The 19,150-nt window shown below is 37.3% G+C and overlaps 1 long non-coding RNA gene across 2 annotated transcripts in view; it reads right to left on the bottom strand.

Moving 5' to 3' along the window:
* Window positions 1-648: 648 nt before the first annotated feature.
* LOC137479296 (uncharacterized) overlaps window positions 649-19,150 on the bottom strand; it is a 91,954-nt gene continuing 73,452 nt past the window's right edge. Inside the window, exon 8 of one of the 2 annotated variants that reach the window (XR_011002144.1) lies at window positions 649-944. This is a non-coding gene — a long non-coding RNA (uncharacterized lncRNA). The remainder of the gene's footprint in view (window positions 945-19,150) is intronic. The other variant, XR_011002145.1, reaches the window with a different exon arrangement.

Genomic DNA, 19,150 nt, shown 5'->3' with positions numbered 1-19,150 from the left:
CCCAAAAAAGTAATGGCCAAGGTTCACAACACCAACATAACCCATACCTGGAGGGAAATATATTAGTTACACCAGTATCAATAAGAATTATGCAGTTCAATTAATTGGCATTGGGAATAATAGCATAAACAATTTGCAAAAAGTCTCTGAACAGGCTATAAGTCAGCAATGTGCTTTGAGTTCCTACTTACTTACATTACTTTCTGTCTCCAGCAAACAATGAGCAAATTAGCTTGTCCTGATTCTCGAGAACAGCCAGCAGCAGGGAGGGGATGAATACAAATACTTTAGAACTTCAGTTCTATGAACACTTTTAATGAGAACTCTTTTCTTTTTCTATCTTACCATTTTTTTCGTGTCTAATATTGAATCCTTTTGAAAAACAGAAATGGTTTTTATGCAGGACAAAGCTGTTCAGAAATGGACCTCAGTCACTGCTGGCTGCAATGATCAAGTGAAACACATCTCTGCTACCAACTGAGCTGGTGACTGGATGTAAAGAAGTCTTCCTTTTGTTGTTCTGGTGTTCTGTCCCAGCTCTATGATACATAAAGAAGCGAGAGAGTTTAAAGTATATCATATTGCTGGTTTAGAAGGGCTTGCATGGTAGAGCAGAATTGCTAAAATGTCCCTCTGTTGCTACTTTTACAACCTCTTGCTGTAGGAATCAAGTGGAAACAGGGAAGGATGTAGAGGATAAGTGGAGGGGTCCAATAGCTGGTATGTGCCACCAGCACCACCCTAGAGCAACCATCTTGTCAGAGAGTTACAGGAGGTACAAAAGAGTTTCAAAGAAATGGCGTCCCAACACATTCCAACAAAAAGCACAACATGGCTGCAGTGCAGGAAGGGAAATTTGACTATGAGGTTCTGCTTGGCTTATCAAATGTGATAGCTGAAGTCATGCAAGAGTCACCCAGACATGTCAAGCTCTCCAGAAGGCCCTGAGATACAAACAGGAATAATTTAGCAATTGTTGACCTGGTATTTTTTGAAAACAGAACATATGGCCTGTGAAGGCTTCTTCTTCCTTTGGATCTAGTCCAGCAGTCAGGCAGATGAGTTCAACCTTGCAATAGGACACAACAGTCAGAGAACAAGTGCTAAAGCTCCCTCTTTGCTGCTGCTACTACCAGGGTCATTCTCCACAGCCCTTGGTCTATCCCACATGACCTGGCTCAGGAGCACAGGATGTCCCTGTCCCTGTAAGCTCTCCCCAAGAACTCTGGTGCCACCTCTGAGCATCCAGAGAGCCAAAGCTCCCCACTCAGAAATCCACACTGATTTGCATTCCACACACTTGATATTAATAATAAGACACACCAAGGGAATTAACCCACCCCAGCATTCTTTAATACAAAAATCAAAGTGGAATCATGCATTTATTTCCATTGTGGTAAATTCTGTGGCTAACTGATACATTATTTCATATAGACACGAGTCCAGATTTTCTGTCCTTTCATGGATTATACAAATCAGCATAGACACACATACAAGTGACAACAGTAACCATAGCAGCAACAAAACTGCATCTGAAACATTAAAGAATTGCTATTGTATAAGATATTAAAAAGTAAAAGGATCACTTACTATAGTAATAAACTGTCATTTTGTTCATCGCCTATTGAAAATTTTTTTTTACTGTTCAGAAATATTCCATCATTACAAGATTTTGATTCCAATCATGGAAGATTCTTTTCAAATTACAGAAATTCCTCATTCAGGCCAGAACTTTATTTTCATACACCCTGGAAAATATACTATAAATTTTCTTTACTCTTGAAATCAGTTGTGAATTAGTCCTGCTCAGATAGTTTTCAGCTAGATGAAAAAAAAATGCCTATTTTCTGGCAGTATAGAATTAAAAAACTGCAAGAATAAAAGTGTCTATTTACCTAACAATTATAATAACTACATTTGTTCTGTCAACTTTGACTTGAGCTAAGTGACAGATGCTGTTTCCTCTATACATGATTATCCAAGGGCACATTAGGGACACTAATTAATAAGCAGGGACAAATGTTAGTGGCTAACTCATATAACCAGACCCAGAAAGGAAAATTAGTTTATTTAATGTTTCACTGAAGCTTATAAGAAATCAATAGCAAATACTTTACTTATGTAGGAACTCAGTGTTGCAGACAATAGGGTTGGCTTGGGCTATAAATAAAATTAATACTTCAATATTTTTGGGTAAGTAATTTCATTACATATTTATATAGTATTAAATATAACAAAGATTCCATCTAGATAAGATCTGTGGTACTACAATATATATGAATATACGAAAAACAAGAAATTACAAACAAGCTACTACTCTCTAAGTACTTAATTTAAAATATTTGTTTACTTACTATGAACTGTGGGTTTCAGATTTTTTTTCATGGCATATCTGTAATATTTATTAACATAAATCTTATTTATAATTAAGAATCTTATTTTCTTTCAAGTTTTTCCCCTACAAACTGTGGCCCTATTTTCTCTTCATGGAACACATATAAGTTATATTAATACTAATGAGAGTTTAGCCTCATGAAGGGAAGGCAAAACCCTTTTAGGCTGAACATTTAATTAAAGTTCTTTAAAGAGTTTCATGTGTGTTATAATCTGCAAATTATTTTTATACCTAAAAATTTAAAAACTTGGAGGGAAATAATAGAAGTTGTCATTCTGACCACTAAGACTGCATACAAGTTCACAAACAGTCCAGATTCATGTAGCTACAAAATCAGGGCACAGAGAGTGATATAATTAATTTCTTGAGAGCTTTTCACAGTGCACCACTCATAACAGATGCTCCAAACCACCAGTTATGCCTTATTTGACTGTAATAGACAAGCTGTATTTGGGGCTTAGTGTTTTCAGCCTACGTCAGCAACTTACCAAACATATATTTTATGATGAACACCTTAATTTCTTCCGTGTAGAATGCAAGTGAGACATAGCAGAGCTCTTGGCAACAGTGTGTGCAGGCACACGGAGTGTTGTAGTAACCAATGACAAAAATAAAATTATAGTGGAAATACGTATGTAGGACTGAATGACATCCAGAGAGTAACTGAGAAAGGACAGCTTGGTGATTCAGTGGGGGCTGAGCTGTGCTTTGTACATTGTTCTTGTGATGCAAGAATGGCTGCCATTAATCATTCTGAAATCAGGCTGAGAAACTGTTCATCTGACTACATCCTACCCTCTGCTACCGCCTCATCATGGGGCTGCTAGAAGGCTATGAGGTGTCTGATGGTTTTTGGAGTTCTGGATTTTCTCCTTGCTGCTTTCATCCAAAAGACATTAAAGGATCTTTCCAAGCATTCACTCAGATATACATCTGCCATATGATCTATGCTCAGGTGTCCCCAAACCTAGTCAGAGGAGATACAGAGTATGCACAGGTAGACTGGCTGTGTAGTCCTCTCCATAGAAGAGAGCCTTGGATGGCCTTTAGCAGTTCATTAAAAATTACAAAGAATTCCACATAATTCACAGGCAACATGGCTATTGTGAGATTTACTGTCCAAAACTCTCCAGCCAGACCACTGCTAGCCTAAGAATTGAGGTAAAGCTGACCTGATAACAAAAGATTTGATACCTGCACCCAGTGCCAGTGAGGTGTTTTGAAAACTGCGGGGTGTGGGAAGAAAATCAAAGTGAGGATAAACTCAGTCTGCAGACATGCAACATCATATGCAGATATGACAAAACCACTCAGGGATGAATCAGATCCATTGTGCATAACTCCTAGAAGACTTAAGGAGTGGCTGATGGAGGCCTGAGAGAAGGCAAGAAAAGATGGCCTAGCATCATTGAAGAATAATGGGAGACTGCAACATAAGAATGGGAGAAAACAACATAAGAATTAGGACTGCCCTGTGGCTAGGCACCACATCTGATCAAATGTCATTGAGCTGTAGCTTTACTCATTGTTGTAGGTGTTAATTAGCAGATTTGGAAGCTATGGATTATAAAATCACAGAATAGTTGACTCCATTTTCATTTAGAAATGCCATGGAAAGCTGTAATTTACTCTCACCTTGGGGGCTCCCCTGCCCCCTCCCTTACAAAGCAAAGGGTAAGCAGTCAAAAGGATCTTAGTCAGCAGGCTCAGCTCATGAACACCCCACAGCACTATCTAATCAAATATTTAAGCATCATGCTCTTAAAATTTGCTCAGACTGTGAAGGACATTTGATATGTTTGTTAAATTGTTTGTATCTACTGCTGGCAATTTTTAGCTGTGGATTTACTCTTGAAACTTGACACTGAAGTGAAGTCACAGGAAATCTGGATGTTGACACTGGCGGTAACAGTACTCGCTCTAAAGTGGGAATAATAAGGATTATATATATCATTATTATTTGACCAAGTGTTGTTCACCTGAATTCCCATGTGTCTATTCCAACAGGAAACCTTTTTCCCCCCTTGTAATATACCACCTGTTCCTCAGTTGAGACTCCAATTATTTATTTTCAGCCCTTTTTGAATCACTAGCTAATCTAAAAGCAAATATGTCCTTTAATTTTGTTTCTGCATGAGAGCTGGGAAGCTAAATGTTGACCAAATTTATAACTGCCAAAACTAATAACATTTTAAAACATTGACATAAGGGAAATGAATAGGAAACCATTAGGACATATCCCTTAACCACACTGAAAAGGACAGAGGAGAAAGATAAAGTGTTTGAATTGGAGAAAACAGGTTCAAGCTCATGTCCTCACAAGTGTACTGGCCCTATCTCTTCATGCAGGAAGGGTACATAAAAGGGATACATGAAGATTATAGGATCTGTGATAAAAGAATTTGCTAAAAAGATGCCCCAGATTGTCAGAATTACTAATGTATCTTTTTCACATCTAAACTCTTAATGATACATATACAATTATCTCCGTAACTACTGCATGCACAAATCCATTTGCAAAATAAGGCCTTATTCTCTACAAATTAAATGCAGTCCAATGCTATTTTTGATAAAAACTCCAGGCAGTCTGAAGGCTGCTGCACAGCCTACCCAGCCTTCACCCTCCGACATAATCTGTCACTCTACAGCACTACAGCCATCTTATCCTCTGGAAGGCAAGGGGAAACAAAGCTCTCCTCTTTCCCCACCATGCATACCATTTCCTCTAACAAGGACAGTGTCTCCTTTTGAAGTTTGATTTACAGGTGCTATAGAGCCATTGTGCTGACTGCATGTCAGTCTCCAAGGAAACAGGTAGCAGATATATTCTAGAAGCATCCCAAGAAGAAAAGAAGTGTTATCAAAAGTATTCTCAGCATAACCTCTGCTATGAGTAGAAGCAGAGTTCAAGGTCTCCTCTTGAATGGTTGAAGGATGCTGTGTTCAAATAAAAGGCTCCTAAGGAAATAATAGCAGGTCAAGCTGTGGATCAGGCAGCCGTACAGTCTCCATTTCTGAAAGAGTTGGAGATTAAAAAATAATCTATTTAAAGTTTTAGAGAATCTTGATATTTGTTATAAATCAGCCAAATTTTACGTTGGCATCTCCTCTTCCTACTTAGCACTTTGTGTAATACATTGTCTTTTTGCTGCAATTACACTTCTCAGCCCAATCCATACCCGCTTGCCCATCTATATTTAAAAGCTGATGCTTAACCTCTGCCTAGATTTTTTTCTCACTCATTTAGAAGACTGAAGCACAAGATATTGCATCTCAGCCATCTCTGCAGCCCTCTGCTCCCAGGAGCCAAGCAGACAGGTGCCCTACAGCTAGGACAGACAGACAGTGTAGCAGCAAGACTTTGTAGTTGGAAAAGGCATCACATCAAAGTGTGAACTTCCATAATCATTAAAAATTGTCTGTGGCATTTTTAAAGTATGTACAGTAGAAACAATATCATACTTGAATTTTAAATGAGGAAATAAATTCCCCTCTGAGTTCCCATCTGAGTAAGGTATGTTTACTTCTTTTTGTCTTAAAGAAGTAAGAATTATTTTATCTTTGTGAGAGTTTTATCCAAGAACAGCTGAACTAATCCAAATCTAAAGTTACTAAAGCATTTTGGGAACACATGAAATTATTGATATTAAATAGTATGACATTTTAATTATTGTTGCTGTTGTTCTGAATGTTAGAAACAAAGCTTCTCAACACTGAAGCTAATTTTCTCTATTATTGGCACAGTTCAGTACAACCAAACAAAAGAAAACAGAAAACAAAGCAAATAAAAAAAGAATTCCATGAATGATGAATAGTTTTGTTCCCAGCTTGGATCCAAGTGGACCATGCTAATTCCAAGCATTTCCACAAAATAATTTAATTTCATTTTATCAAGAATTTGCGATTTCATAACCCTCTCTGCCCAAGTATGTATTTGAATAGATACATAATTACAAGAAAATATCTGAAGACTGAAGAAGGAAGATGTAGGCATTAGCAAAGTTCAAATATGATAGTGAATTAAGGGCACTGACTAGGAGATGAAAAGAGTTAAAGAAATTTTTCAGAGAAAAAGCAGTTAAAGTAATCAAATACTGCTGGCAATTCTTTTAGCATTTTTTTACTACTAAATCAGGAAAAAAAAAAAAGGCATGTCATAGACTTAAGGTGTCATTTGCCCCTGTTGTACTGCTTATCTTCACCTTTCATAACTATGAATCCTTAGGATACATATAAGCAACAACTTCAGTCACTCTCATCAAGAAAATGAAGATGTTGCAATATAACATGGCCAATCTTTAATTTTCTACAGCAATACTATCAGACCCAGAAATTAAACAACTCTAAGTTGGCACCATGGAACAAGACTTACCACTTCCTGTACACAGAAAAAGATCCTTTTACCAAATAACAACCATGCATACATCTTAACCTGGCTTATATTTTCTTCTCAGAATTGGCAGTAGGACAAATCAGTATTGACAAGACAGTCCTGCCAATACTTGTTCCCAAATCACCTGCCTTGCGGCACATCATCTGCAGTTACCATTGCATTATTCTCCCATTATGAAATATGATTTAACATGACATTGTGCAACACAAGAATGTTTTCAAATCCCTATACTACCCTTTTCTATTTCTTATTGAATTTGTCCTGCATTTGCCATATCAATAGACCTTTGTTATTTGATGTTAAAACATTTTAGGTAAACACAGATATATTTTTCTATTGATTTCCAACATCCCACGTGAAAACCAGATTAAATTTACAAGATTCTACCAAATGTTAACACTTCATGTGATATTTTACACTCAAAAACGTGCATCCAAAGTAGACAGCAAAGACACACTGCCAGAAATAAAATAGCAAAAATAAATTCAAAAGCTTTTTCATCATGATTTGCATCAGTTTTTCTCTTTTCCTTGGAAAACCTTTTGCAAGTAAAGAGACAGGTGATGAGAGTTTGATATTCATATACATAACAGCATCAATGTATAGCATTTTACTTGGTAGAAAACACAAGTCTATCTAAGCACCAGAACAAACAGACAGGGAATCCCACACGCTTGTTTAGAATCACGCCCAAGTGGGGAAAGCACAGAAGATCAGACATTCACAGGGCCTAATCTAGTAGAATAGCAAATACATTCTGAGAAATTGCCTATTCCTCCTCTATTTGAAAGGTGATCAAGCCTTCAAATATCAAAGGAACAAAAGAGCAATGTGCAAATTTACCAAACTCAAATTCTAAGATCTCTAGTGAGGGAGACAAACAGGGAGCAGAAAGTAATTTTCATCATCTGGCAAGGATGCAGATTTATGTCAACACCTGAAAACATTCTTGTAACAGTTTGAAGAAATAAAGGACTATTAGTAGTAGTTTACTCATTACAAGTCCCTCACCAGAGTGAACAAACCAAGTCATCTAAAGAACTGGGCAACAGTTAATTTTCAAATAAACCACAAAAAGTTTATATGAAATGATCCTCATTAAGATCCATTAACATTTTAAAATACTTGATGGCTTTATGCAGAGAAGCACAAGAGATATGCTTTTCAAACTGTAGTGATGAAAACATAATGAGCAGATTTTGTCTCCTGCTATCGTGTGTGATACAATACTGGAGGGATAATGAGCGCTCCTTCAGGCATCTGACCATGTGTAACAGAAAATCCTTTTCTACTCAAGTCTGAAAGATCTGAGAAAAACCCAACTCATTCTCTAGATGAGTTAACTTCTACTTAAGATGTTTAGTTAAATTCAGTCCTTCTCCATGCCCTTACCAATTAAAGGAGAATAAATTTCTGTTGGAGTTCTGTTGTTAGTTCAAATAAAAAAGTCTTAATTCTTGACCATGTATTGACACGGCACTGATGCTGAAACCCCAAGTGCAACTCAATTCTCATTGGATAACCTAATCAAATGCTTAGAATGCTTTTAAAGCTGTTGTATTGACCAGTGTACCTTGATTAATCACAACATTTTAATTTTTTAATTTGGAATTCAAATGTAAAAATTATCTTCACAGTTATAGGAGTAATTGTGCACAGCAGTCATAAAGTCAGGAGTATAAGATTATGGATAATTTGAGAATAATATGAAATTATTCCAGGAGTTATGCTAGCCTTGTTCTCTCTGTTTTAAATCAGGTTATTTAGAGAACTAATCCTAATAATGGAAAGATGCATGTTACTAAAATAAATTAATTAATTTTTTCTCTAGTCACTATAATAGGAGGCAATGCTCTTTTTATCTTAATTGTACAACATACCAAACATTATGTCTAATACTTAAACAAAAGGGAAATAAAAATAAATCCAAGAAAACTGGTGTGTTTGGTATGAACATCTGCTGACTTTTATAAAGGCACTTAGTTTTACTGACACTTCCCACTGCAGTTCCTAACAAACTGACACACTAATTATTCAGGCTGAGACTATCACCATTTTGAATGTATTTATTTCCCTTTATTTACACAGATTACACATACTGACCAAAACGATATGCTAAGTGATAAAACTGGCTTCCAGAAAATAGATGGTAAGTTGCAGAATGTCTTTTGTTTAGTATCAAGATTTTCAAAGGCTGGAAGAATGATCACAGGATTTAATTAACTTTGAAATCAGCTATTTATGCTCAAAGTAATCACTATTAAAATTATACCATTGCCTGCTACAAGTATTAATAGTAAACAGAGTACCTACTCACTAGCTTTGAGAAAGGAAGAGCAGGTGCACAGTCAGTACGACTGGAGAACGTGACTTCCACCACACCAAGTCATGTGTGACATTCATTTAAGTAGGATCACAAGCACTCTCCCATTGGGACATACACTTTCAGAAAACAGGATTCTCTTGTCCCCCTTTTGAACCCATCAAGCCCATGTAAGAAATAGCCTTTTGATTTCAGGACCAAATCATCAAATTTGAATAGAAGAACTTCTAAAAACCAAAAAAAATGTAACAAAAATGAAGGTTAAACCAAATTTGCTGCTCCATTTCCTTTTGTTTCCAAGCATTAACTTTCCCTCTTTCCAATTCAGCCTAAAATATCACCCTCATCCCCATTTCCTGAGAGGAAAATGGACAGTAACCTTCACTATTCCAATTCAGTTGAAGAAATCTGGCTTTTCATTTTCTTCCCCCATGAACACACGTATCGGTCAGTGATCAGTCAGGTTAGCAGACACCAGACTGTAAGCAGAGGTACAATCCTCCAGAGGGCTCAGAAAATACACTTGTGTTGTAACCTCTTGCCCATGCCAGCAGGTACAGCAAATTTGATTTCCATAGATGAGCAAAGAAAAGAAAGACTGATATCATCAGCAGATAATGTCAACAGAATACCCTTGTCAACAGAAGCAGGACAGTAATTCCCATGTTTGCAATGGAAACCAATGTACTGACTGTTTAAGAAGCTGAGCTCACAAGTATGTGAGAAATAGATTTCCCATTTCTTTCTGCCTTTACCCCCTCTCTGTCTGAATTTCTTGAAATGAAATTTTTACATATGTATATATGTAAAAACATCTGTTGGGAATTTTTTAAGTGAACATTTTAAAACATTTCATTCATCGGTTGAAATCTACTACTTCTTGACAGAAAATATCATATGACAAAAGCCAACTCCTATTTGAAAAAAACATAGGAGTCAAATTTACAGTTTTACTGTGTCAGTGATGTAACACTAAAGCACAATGTTAAGACCTTTCAGATTAACTGAGATGAAGCTTTCAATCTCCCCATGAACTTTTAAAGAAATTTAAAAGGATAAACCTAAGCATGTATAATGCTTTAGATTTCAAATTTATTTTGTCAAAATCACCACTTATAAGTGATCTAAGTAGGCAATGTCCTGACTTTTAATTGCATTTCTATTTCAGTATTTTTATAATGTTATTTCCACTTCATATTTACTGTGTATTTATCTTCATTTTTAATGCTGAAATGCATTTTACTGTTCCCATTACCTAGAAGAAAGAAAACTAGAAAAATAAAAACTGTTGCTATAAGAACTTCAGTGATCTCTCAGTTTACAAACACTCACATCTTCAATTTTACACTTCATTAATGTACCAGGTGGTGTTAATGGGCCCCTCTGATGTGTGCACGGATCTTGCATGGTTGGCTTTATTCCCTGACCTACACATTTGCAAGTGTGGCTCAAGAAACATCTAACAATCTAACACGGATGAAATACAACAAAGCTTTTGTTCCCAGATCACAAGACCACTCACAAAAAAGGAGTCAGCTCTAATCCTATCCGAAGAATTAGGGCTCTGTAACAATTTTTTGTTGTGTTTTTGTAAAGGTCTGCAGCATATTCCCCACTTGTTCAGGGAAGGGAGACTTTTGCTGGAATGAAATGAAATGCAGCAGTGGTTGGGAGAGCTGTGTGCCACCTGGGGTTACCTGGGAAGCTGAATAGCTCCAGTGGCTGATGGGCAGGGTACTCTTTGGGAATTAAAGGGAGGACAAAAGTTACAGAGCACAGGTCTCCCACACACAAGTACCTCAGCTACTCTCTCAGGCCTGGCTATGCTTCATTCCTCTCTGGTTTTATTATGTTGTTGAATGTTTAAGAGTGAAACAATGAAATAAATCTTCATGCAAGTAATGCACTTCATTAGTTGCAAAAAGCTTCAAGAATCTACCCAGGAGCAAACAGATACAGCTAGGAATGTACTGAACTGTTGATGACATGATTTTATCCTTTTTACAAGTATCAAGACCCAAATACTGTCTTTTGTTTAATCGCAAGGTATTTAAATTTGGGTTGCATTTTCTCTGTTATTAAGTCTAACCAGATAATTAGATAAAATTCTTTTGCAAATAAAGAAACTGAGACAAAAGTCTTACCTATCCAAGGTAAATAATAAGAGCTGTGAAAGAGTTATTAACACAGCATGACAACATGTCAATCCTACAGATTTTCATCTCTCAAAGAATGTCCTTGTATAAGAAATGTATTTGAGATACCATATGGTTATTTGCTTTCTACCAACAAACACCACATACTCTTTCTGCATCAGGCATGAAGCACACCTGCCATCTTCTTCAGATTAGCACATCATCATCCAAATTGCATCAATACATCTGTTACTAAAATTTAGGGTTATGTTACCATTATTATGCATAAGAAGTTATGCACAGAAATTCCTGCAATTCAAAAGTATTCAATACACATGAGAATATGAAGATATTAAGAATTATTGTCAATGTGGCAGTCTTATTTACCTTATGTTCCCCAGACCCCTCAGATTTTTTTTCTTCAAAGCATGAGAAATAGGAACTACGATACATTTCACAGAAGAGCCGAACAAATGAAAAACCTACTTTTTTTTTCAACATAAAACTGTAACTGCCATTTTCACATCTAAGACAGGTAATTAATAAACATTAAAAATGTTTGTAATAGCTGGAACAAAACCACCTGTGTTAAGAGTACAAGTTCTTGATGTAGACTGGTCTCATAAAACACTTAAAACATGTAATTAGCAACCACCAAAGCAAAATAAAAAAACCCTAAACTTTTACAGATGAAAAAAGCCTCAGCTTCTTTACACCTATATGCATCAGAATAGGCATAAATATATTTTAATATTTTAATATATCATTCCATTCTAATAAAACAGCAAACATGTGTTGTAGATACTACATAGGGACCACATTTTTTAATAGCTGTGTGCATTACTTATGCCCAGAAGAAGGTAGAAGAAAGAAGGCAAAAACCCCCACTCACATTTACAATATGCATTCTGGCTTTACTCAGAGAAATCTCTTCATAACAGTATTGATACACAGATGGAGAACTTCAGCGTGGATAAATGGAAGAATGCACTGGGGGAAAGTGACATTTTCCAAATGCATATAAATTTCTAGATAGGAAAGATGATTTTTTTTCCTCTGTAAGGAAGATATAATTATATGAGATCATGGGTAAATATTCTGTGTCTGACCTCTTTCTAGCAAAAGGCAATAGAATTAAGCCCAGGCTTCTAAGAGGTGACTAAACAGTACTGTCCAAGGTAGACTTTTCTTTTTCAGTGTTTTTCATGGTGTTACCTGGTTATCTCTGATACTTGATGCGGATCCTGGCTGCACAAGTATTCAGCATAATTTTGGATGCTCTAAGATTAGATGTGCTGCCTCATGCTCCTTCCCAAGGGGCACAGGATTGTCTGTGTCCTGGGATGTATTTGCCACCCTCTGCAGGCAACCTGAATGCCAAAGCAAGGTACCTAACTCCTGCCATGAGGAGTAAGGAAGTGACTCTACCCTGGGGGGTGCCTTGTGGAAACCAGCCCCCGGCTCCAGGAGTGACTCCTTGCAGGTAGCTGCAGCTGGCTGAGCTCAGGGCAGCCTGAGCTCTACCTCCAGGTGGCCTGAGAAGTGCAACTCGGTGGAAAGGCTGACATTTCTGTCACTCTGTTTCTCTTTAGCTTGTTCTGCAATTTTTTAAAAAGTAAATATTATTAATTTGTAATATATGTTTTGTTTAATGTTTTGTATTAAAAAAAAAAGGAAGTCTTCTTAATTTAAAATTACTGCAAATAACAGCCTAGGAAATTTGCTTCAATTGAATAACCAAGGATGTCTGACATAGTGTCCAAGAAGCAATTTTCTGCAGTCTATAATCCTCATTTGGACTAAAATTGACCTAAACATCTCCTCATTTTATATATTTATTTGATGTTTTGAAATTAGAATGTTATAAATTTTAGTAAAATATGAGTTGCTGAAGAAACACAGGGCTACTTTTTCCTTCCTCAGCATGTCTCAGTCATCAACTGCTGAGGTTTTGGCTTTTAAACTTTAGCTTATAAAGCATCGGTATGGCATGGCTTCTGGCTCCCTGCTGAAGTGGACTCCCTGCTTCCCAGAAAATCATTAGATGCCATTGTAGCTCACTCTATTATTGTATGATTTTGCTGTCAACTGGGTAGGAAAGAAGGAAGTAAAAAAACTCAGAGCCACCTATTGTTTCTCAATTTTCATCAGTTGATCCCTGGTACTATATGCTTCTGACTGAATGAATCTGTGATCTGCAGAGCCAGTACATTCCAAATGTAGGGCCCAGTTTTAATAGTTTAATGAAATTCATAACTTCTGCTCTGTTGCAATAAACACTTAATGCACAGCTAATTCCTAAGGCTCCTGTTGTTAGGGATGATTACAACAGAAGGATTAAAGGAGATGACATTTTTAAATGCTCTAACAGTCCTTCACCTTACACTAAAAAACAGATGCAGCTAAAAATTAGGTGTGAGAGTCATAGCATTGTGGCTTTCTGATCATACCCTGGCTATCTGTCCTGCTGGCCTTTGTGCCACACACTCCAAAATCAAATCACGGCACTGCTTTGACCACAAGCCCAGGCAGGTTTGTGGCACATTATCCAAGTCCTCTAATGCTGAATCGTGGTGACTGTGCTTCATTTGCTGCCTGTATCCTCACACAGAGGGTGAGGGACAAGTGAGATCTACTTTATGCTAGGCTGCATTTTGCTGTAAAATAATCCCAGTGAAATGGGAGCAATAAGAGATTATGAATGCCAGGCATGATGGATGGACCCTTGAGAAGGACAAAAAAAGGCATCAGCACCATTGCCATGGAGAAGACATCCATAGTACTCTAATCCAAATGGTAGAATTTAGTCCACATACAGGTCCTTTATAAAGCTTTGGAGAAGTTAGTATTTAATTAACAAGTCATTCAAAGGTTTTCCTAGCTGTTTTAGAAGTGTAACAAGCTGAAACAAAATCACCCAATAAGCAATAAAAACAAACCTTAGTTATATAGAGAGAAATATTTAAAGACAAAGGTTAAAAACAATAGTTTAGTCACTACTTCTATTAAAAATAGAATTTAAATGAAGTTAAAATTGTAAAACTATTTCTGAGTACACAAATAAAAAATGTCTGACGTGCGGATTTAGCAGCACTGAGAATTATGGTTTGGGCATGTAAGGAAGGCAGAGAAGAGAAAAGGGATGAAAGGTAACCATGAACATCAAAGACTATGACCTGTGATTAAAAGAAGCTTTAAAGCTAGCAGACAAATGTGACTTGTTAGGGTAATAACAGATCAAATTTTTCTTACACCTGCACTTTTATAAAGACTTTCTACAGCACAGCAATGTCATCTTAAAACCGCATGTTTCATGTCCCAAGCAATCTGCTTTAAAGCCCTAAGAAGAGCTTTAATGATGAGCAGTCTTTCAAAAGAAAGAATAAAATACATATTTTACAGCCTCCATAAAGTCATTGTGCTATAGTTTTTCTTGATGCAAATTGAAAGGTTTAGGTATCTACTTGAAATACATCAAAAGTCAGATGAAAGCTGTCTGTACAGACAGAAAGCCAAAGAGCACATGAACATTAGAAATTCTTAAAAAATAATAAATTTATATTTATCTTAAATTATAAATGGCCACATCCTAGTAAATATGATCACTTTCCTGTTTCTTTATCATCTCCTCTCTCCTGTTGCACTGTGTTTTTCCAGATTATTCTGTTTCATGAAGCAGGGAATCATCTGCATTATACACATGCATGCAATGCCCTCCTTCTGTTCCTCAATAATCCTTCTTTCAGTGGGGCCTTGAGTGTGCTGGTTTTGGCTGCAGTAGAGTCAGTTTGCCTCACAGTAGTGGCTATGGGACTACTTTAGATTTGTGCTGAACACAGTGGTGATGATATAAGAGATGTTTTTGTTATTGCTGAGCAGACCTTGTGAGGAGCCAAGGCCTTTTCTGCTTCTTGCAGCACCCCACCAGTGAGGAGGCTGGGGAATGCAAGGAGCTGGGACAGGGCACAGCCAGGACAGCTGGCCCCAGCTGACCCCAGGGATGTCCCACACTCCATGGAGTCAAGCTCAGCACAGAAAGGTGTTTACCTTCCCAAGTAACCCTTAGACGTGATGGAGCCCTGCTTTCCTGGGCATGCCTGAGCACCTGCCTGCCCAAGGGAAGCAGGGAATTAGTTCCTTGTTTTGCTTTACCTGTTAAACTGTCTTTATCTTAGCCCACGAGTTTTCTCACTTCCACTATTTCTATACCACAAGACTACAGTGACTCCTTCTCATGATGAGAAGTTATTCTGGTATTTTATTTTTAACAGAGGTCTTTAAATATTTGTTCAAAGTGGCTTAAAATAAATCTGCAACATATTTTTAATCAAACACTGTGAGTTAACATTGTTTTCCATATTACATTTCTGAATGTGCAAATCTTAAATGTGCAAATTTATAACTCATTTTGTAGCAGTGCTAGTCATGTAATTAATGAATTGCATCTCTCTGGAGAAAACACAATATACAAAGCATAAAACCTAAGTAAAGGCCTTAAGCAGATAACTGAAGGGTCTTTTTACTTTTCTGTGTGCATGAAATTTACCTGATTCTAAATACAGACTCTAAGCTAGTTTGAAGTGGAATGCATGCCTAAAGAATCACAGCAGAGCCTGGTCACCACCAGATGTGCTGCTTTATGGACCAAGAGAGCCCCCAGAAGCCCACGGAGTTCACTCCTTACACCATCTGTGTCCAGCCTTTTGCCACGCTGTTCTCTCAGCACACAGGGAACTGAGCACAAGATTATTGTCTCTGCTGTGCCTGTGGCTTCCTTCCTCAGCTCATCAGCCTGCCAGAATTCCAGAGCTTCAGATAAGATTTTGAAGGCTTTCCCTCCTTCATACAACAGCAGACACCTACCTGCTACGGAGCGCCCTCATTTCCATTTCACGCTATGCCAAATCCATTGCCACAAACAGCACATAGTATGGTGTGGGGACAATGTTATTCTTTCCATCTTATGGTGACAGTGACTTGTAGGAAAAAACACAGGAAACATCACAGATAAGGCAGCTCTGTTCATGGTCCTTAAGGCACTACAGGACAAAACATTAAAAATAAAGTTCTAAAGATCAAAAATGATAACAAATGATGAAGTTTCTTCACCAAGGGAGATGAAAGTTACAAAGTTTTTCTTCTTTCTTTGTGTGAAGTCAGTACAGGGAAATTCCATGTCTGTAGATTAATTTTTTAAGAATTTCCTTTTAATCTGATAGTACTATCCTTAACAAGTATTCCTACTAGAGTTTTGCTGCTTTTTCCTTCTGCTTACAGCATTAATTTTTTTTTCCAGAAGTAATTTTTAACTTTCATTCAGACAATATTTTCTCCCTGTCAATTGCATTTTCATCCAATGAAAATGTTAAAAATCAAGTTTAGGTTTGAGGCTGCTGACAACCGGAAAAAAAATTCCATTATAGGATACCTGCCAATGTAGAAGAAGATAATAAAACTTGAATAATCCATTGTTATTCTCTCCAGATTCTATAGGTTAGGCTGAGGCACAGAATGAACTAAAATAGAACAATTAAACCCTTCTATTTAAGTCCCCAAAGAAGAGACACTAGACCTATTGCCATAACATTTGCAGATTAATAGTACAATAATTCCTACCAAAAACCTCCCATCTCTTAGTATCTCAGGGAATATCTCTTTGCCAGCTCACTAGACCTAGACCTTTAATGTCATTTCACTACAGGCTGATGTTCAGTCATTTAGCATAGGAAGATGCTAAACCTATTGCAAACCTGTCACGTGTGCTGTGTCTCTTCAGCTGTACAGTTTCATCCATCAGTTCAAATTTAAAATCTGCAGACTGCTTTCTGTACAATAATCAAGAAACTGAAGACAAAATATAAAAAATATCATCTCATGCCACTACTATTTCACAATATCCAGAAGGGCTAAACTCTACTTAAAAGAGATCTGTCAGTTTTCAAAATACATTGTTTAGAGATGGTGCAGGAGCAGCAGCAGAACTGGCAGTAGCACCACAAAGCAGAACTGTCACCCCTGCTTAGCTGCACTTCAAAGCATCCTCAGGAACCAAGACAGAGATCTCCAGCTGATCTCAGGATCCCCTCCACACCTACAACCTTGAAAAACACATTAAGTTTTCTATATCACTAAACCTTAGAATTCTACCAAGTTGGATAAAAATTATGCAAACACTGTAGATTTACAGCATATGTTCACAGAAGGTTAAGCCCTATTGAGAAGTACATGTTTAGCTGTGTATACACAATTACAGAATAGGTACTCTAAGCACTAAATTACATTGCATACTAAGCAAGGAGACTAGTTCTTCCTGTAAACAGTTTTTATTCTGTGCTAGAGAAAAACATAAAAGGAAAATACATGTTTAACAGAAGATTTACTGAAATAATTAATTGACAATAAAACAAAATCAAAAAAAAATTATGGAAATGTTCCAGGTGTACTGAAATTACTTCTAACAAAAGTCAATTCTCAGAAAAAAAATATCTCAGGATATTTTTGGTATCTTTGTTACCCTGTAGCTGTAAAAACTGTAGCAGTTGTGTATGTTGGCTACACATATCCTGTCAGCCTTTCAAGTGTAGCCCTATCCTCACAGACACTTCCCAAAGCTCAGGCTGCCCTCTTGCTTTTCCCTGCATTGTCAGAAGGGAGCAGGGCAGCGGTCTCATTTGAAAGACTCCCTGGGGTTTTTGAGCACAAGGATGTGCAAAGATGTCCTCTTGCAGCTGCAGGACTGAAGGCCTGAATTTCTGCTCACTTTTGTCCACTACAGGAGAGGGAACATATCTAATTCACCTTTAGAAATCTTCATCCATCCCCTCCTGCAAATGAAAGTGCATGTTGTTATGGAAGACCTCCAAAACTGCACTAGTAAAGAAAGGAGATGTGAGACAGCAAGCAGGACATGGGCAGACGAAAATTTGATGCTAGAAACCACCTCAAGATTTATTACTAACTGGCAACTTTTCTCTTCCAGCTAGTGTTTCTTTTTAGTATGCATCAAGGTTACAAATAAAAGGACTTTTGATATCTTGAATAATAAATATCATCTACTGAAAGGACTGAAATACAAATTACTCACTAGGCTACTGAACTGATAGCTAGTGATTGCCCTCAGCCTGTGTACCTATGGAAAGATAGGCAGGCAGGTACTAAAATCTCCTCCTTCTCCCTCACCCTCTTTACTTTTTCATATTTTTCACAGGTTTCTCCTTTTCTCTCTCATGTTTCTTTCACAGCCCAAAGTGGAAGGTAAACCAAATAATGTTTGAGTTAGATGTTTGACTCCATTTGGTTAAATTTGCCTGGAAGTCAGGCAAAACAAGTACGACCCACTTCAGTCACTGCTGTTGAGCTATGATTTAACAGTGGACAAACATAACAGCAAAGAATATTTACTTGAAATGAAGTAATCCCTATAGAGTTTTGTCCTTCTGGCAATAAGGAGGGTCTACACCTGGGCAGGACAATGACCACTTAACAAAAACATAAACACAAAAATGACTGTTTTAAGAAACATTTAGCAAGCTCCCACTGAGAATACTTGTCCACCAAGAAATGTACACATCCTTTCTAATGCAAGGATCATATTCCTTTTGCTTTCATTGCAGCCACAAGTCACACATGCAGCTCCAGTTCAGCTCTCCCTGAGGAAAATACACATACAATTGAATTCCCCTTGCTGCCTCTTCTCAGGTGCCCTGCACAGAGGTGCAAGCTCCTTTGCCAGTCTGGGACAGTCAGCAGGGTAAAATCACTCAGGTGAGAATATTAGAGGACATGGCACATGGCATTTGTGGGAAGAATTCAGTTACTAACATTTTGAAGGATGCACAAAATATTAACAGTAAGTAAGGATGACAAGCATGACAGTGAGGAAGCCAAGTGCGCAGCCTTGACTG

The sequence above is a fragment of the Anomalospiza imberbis genome, chromosome 9 (assembly GCF_031753505.1).
Source record: "Anomalospiza imberbis isolate Cuckoo-Finch-1a 21T00152 chromosome 9, ASM3175350v1, whole genome shotgun sequence".
In the NCBI taxonomy this organism is placed as follows: domain Eukaryota; kingdom Metazoa; phylum Chordata; class Aves; order Passeriformes; family Viduidae; genus Anomalospiza; species Anomalospiza imberbis.
Note: the sequence above shows the minus strand (reverse complement) of the source record. Positions and strands in the feature narration are given on the sequence as shown.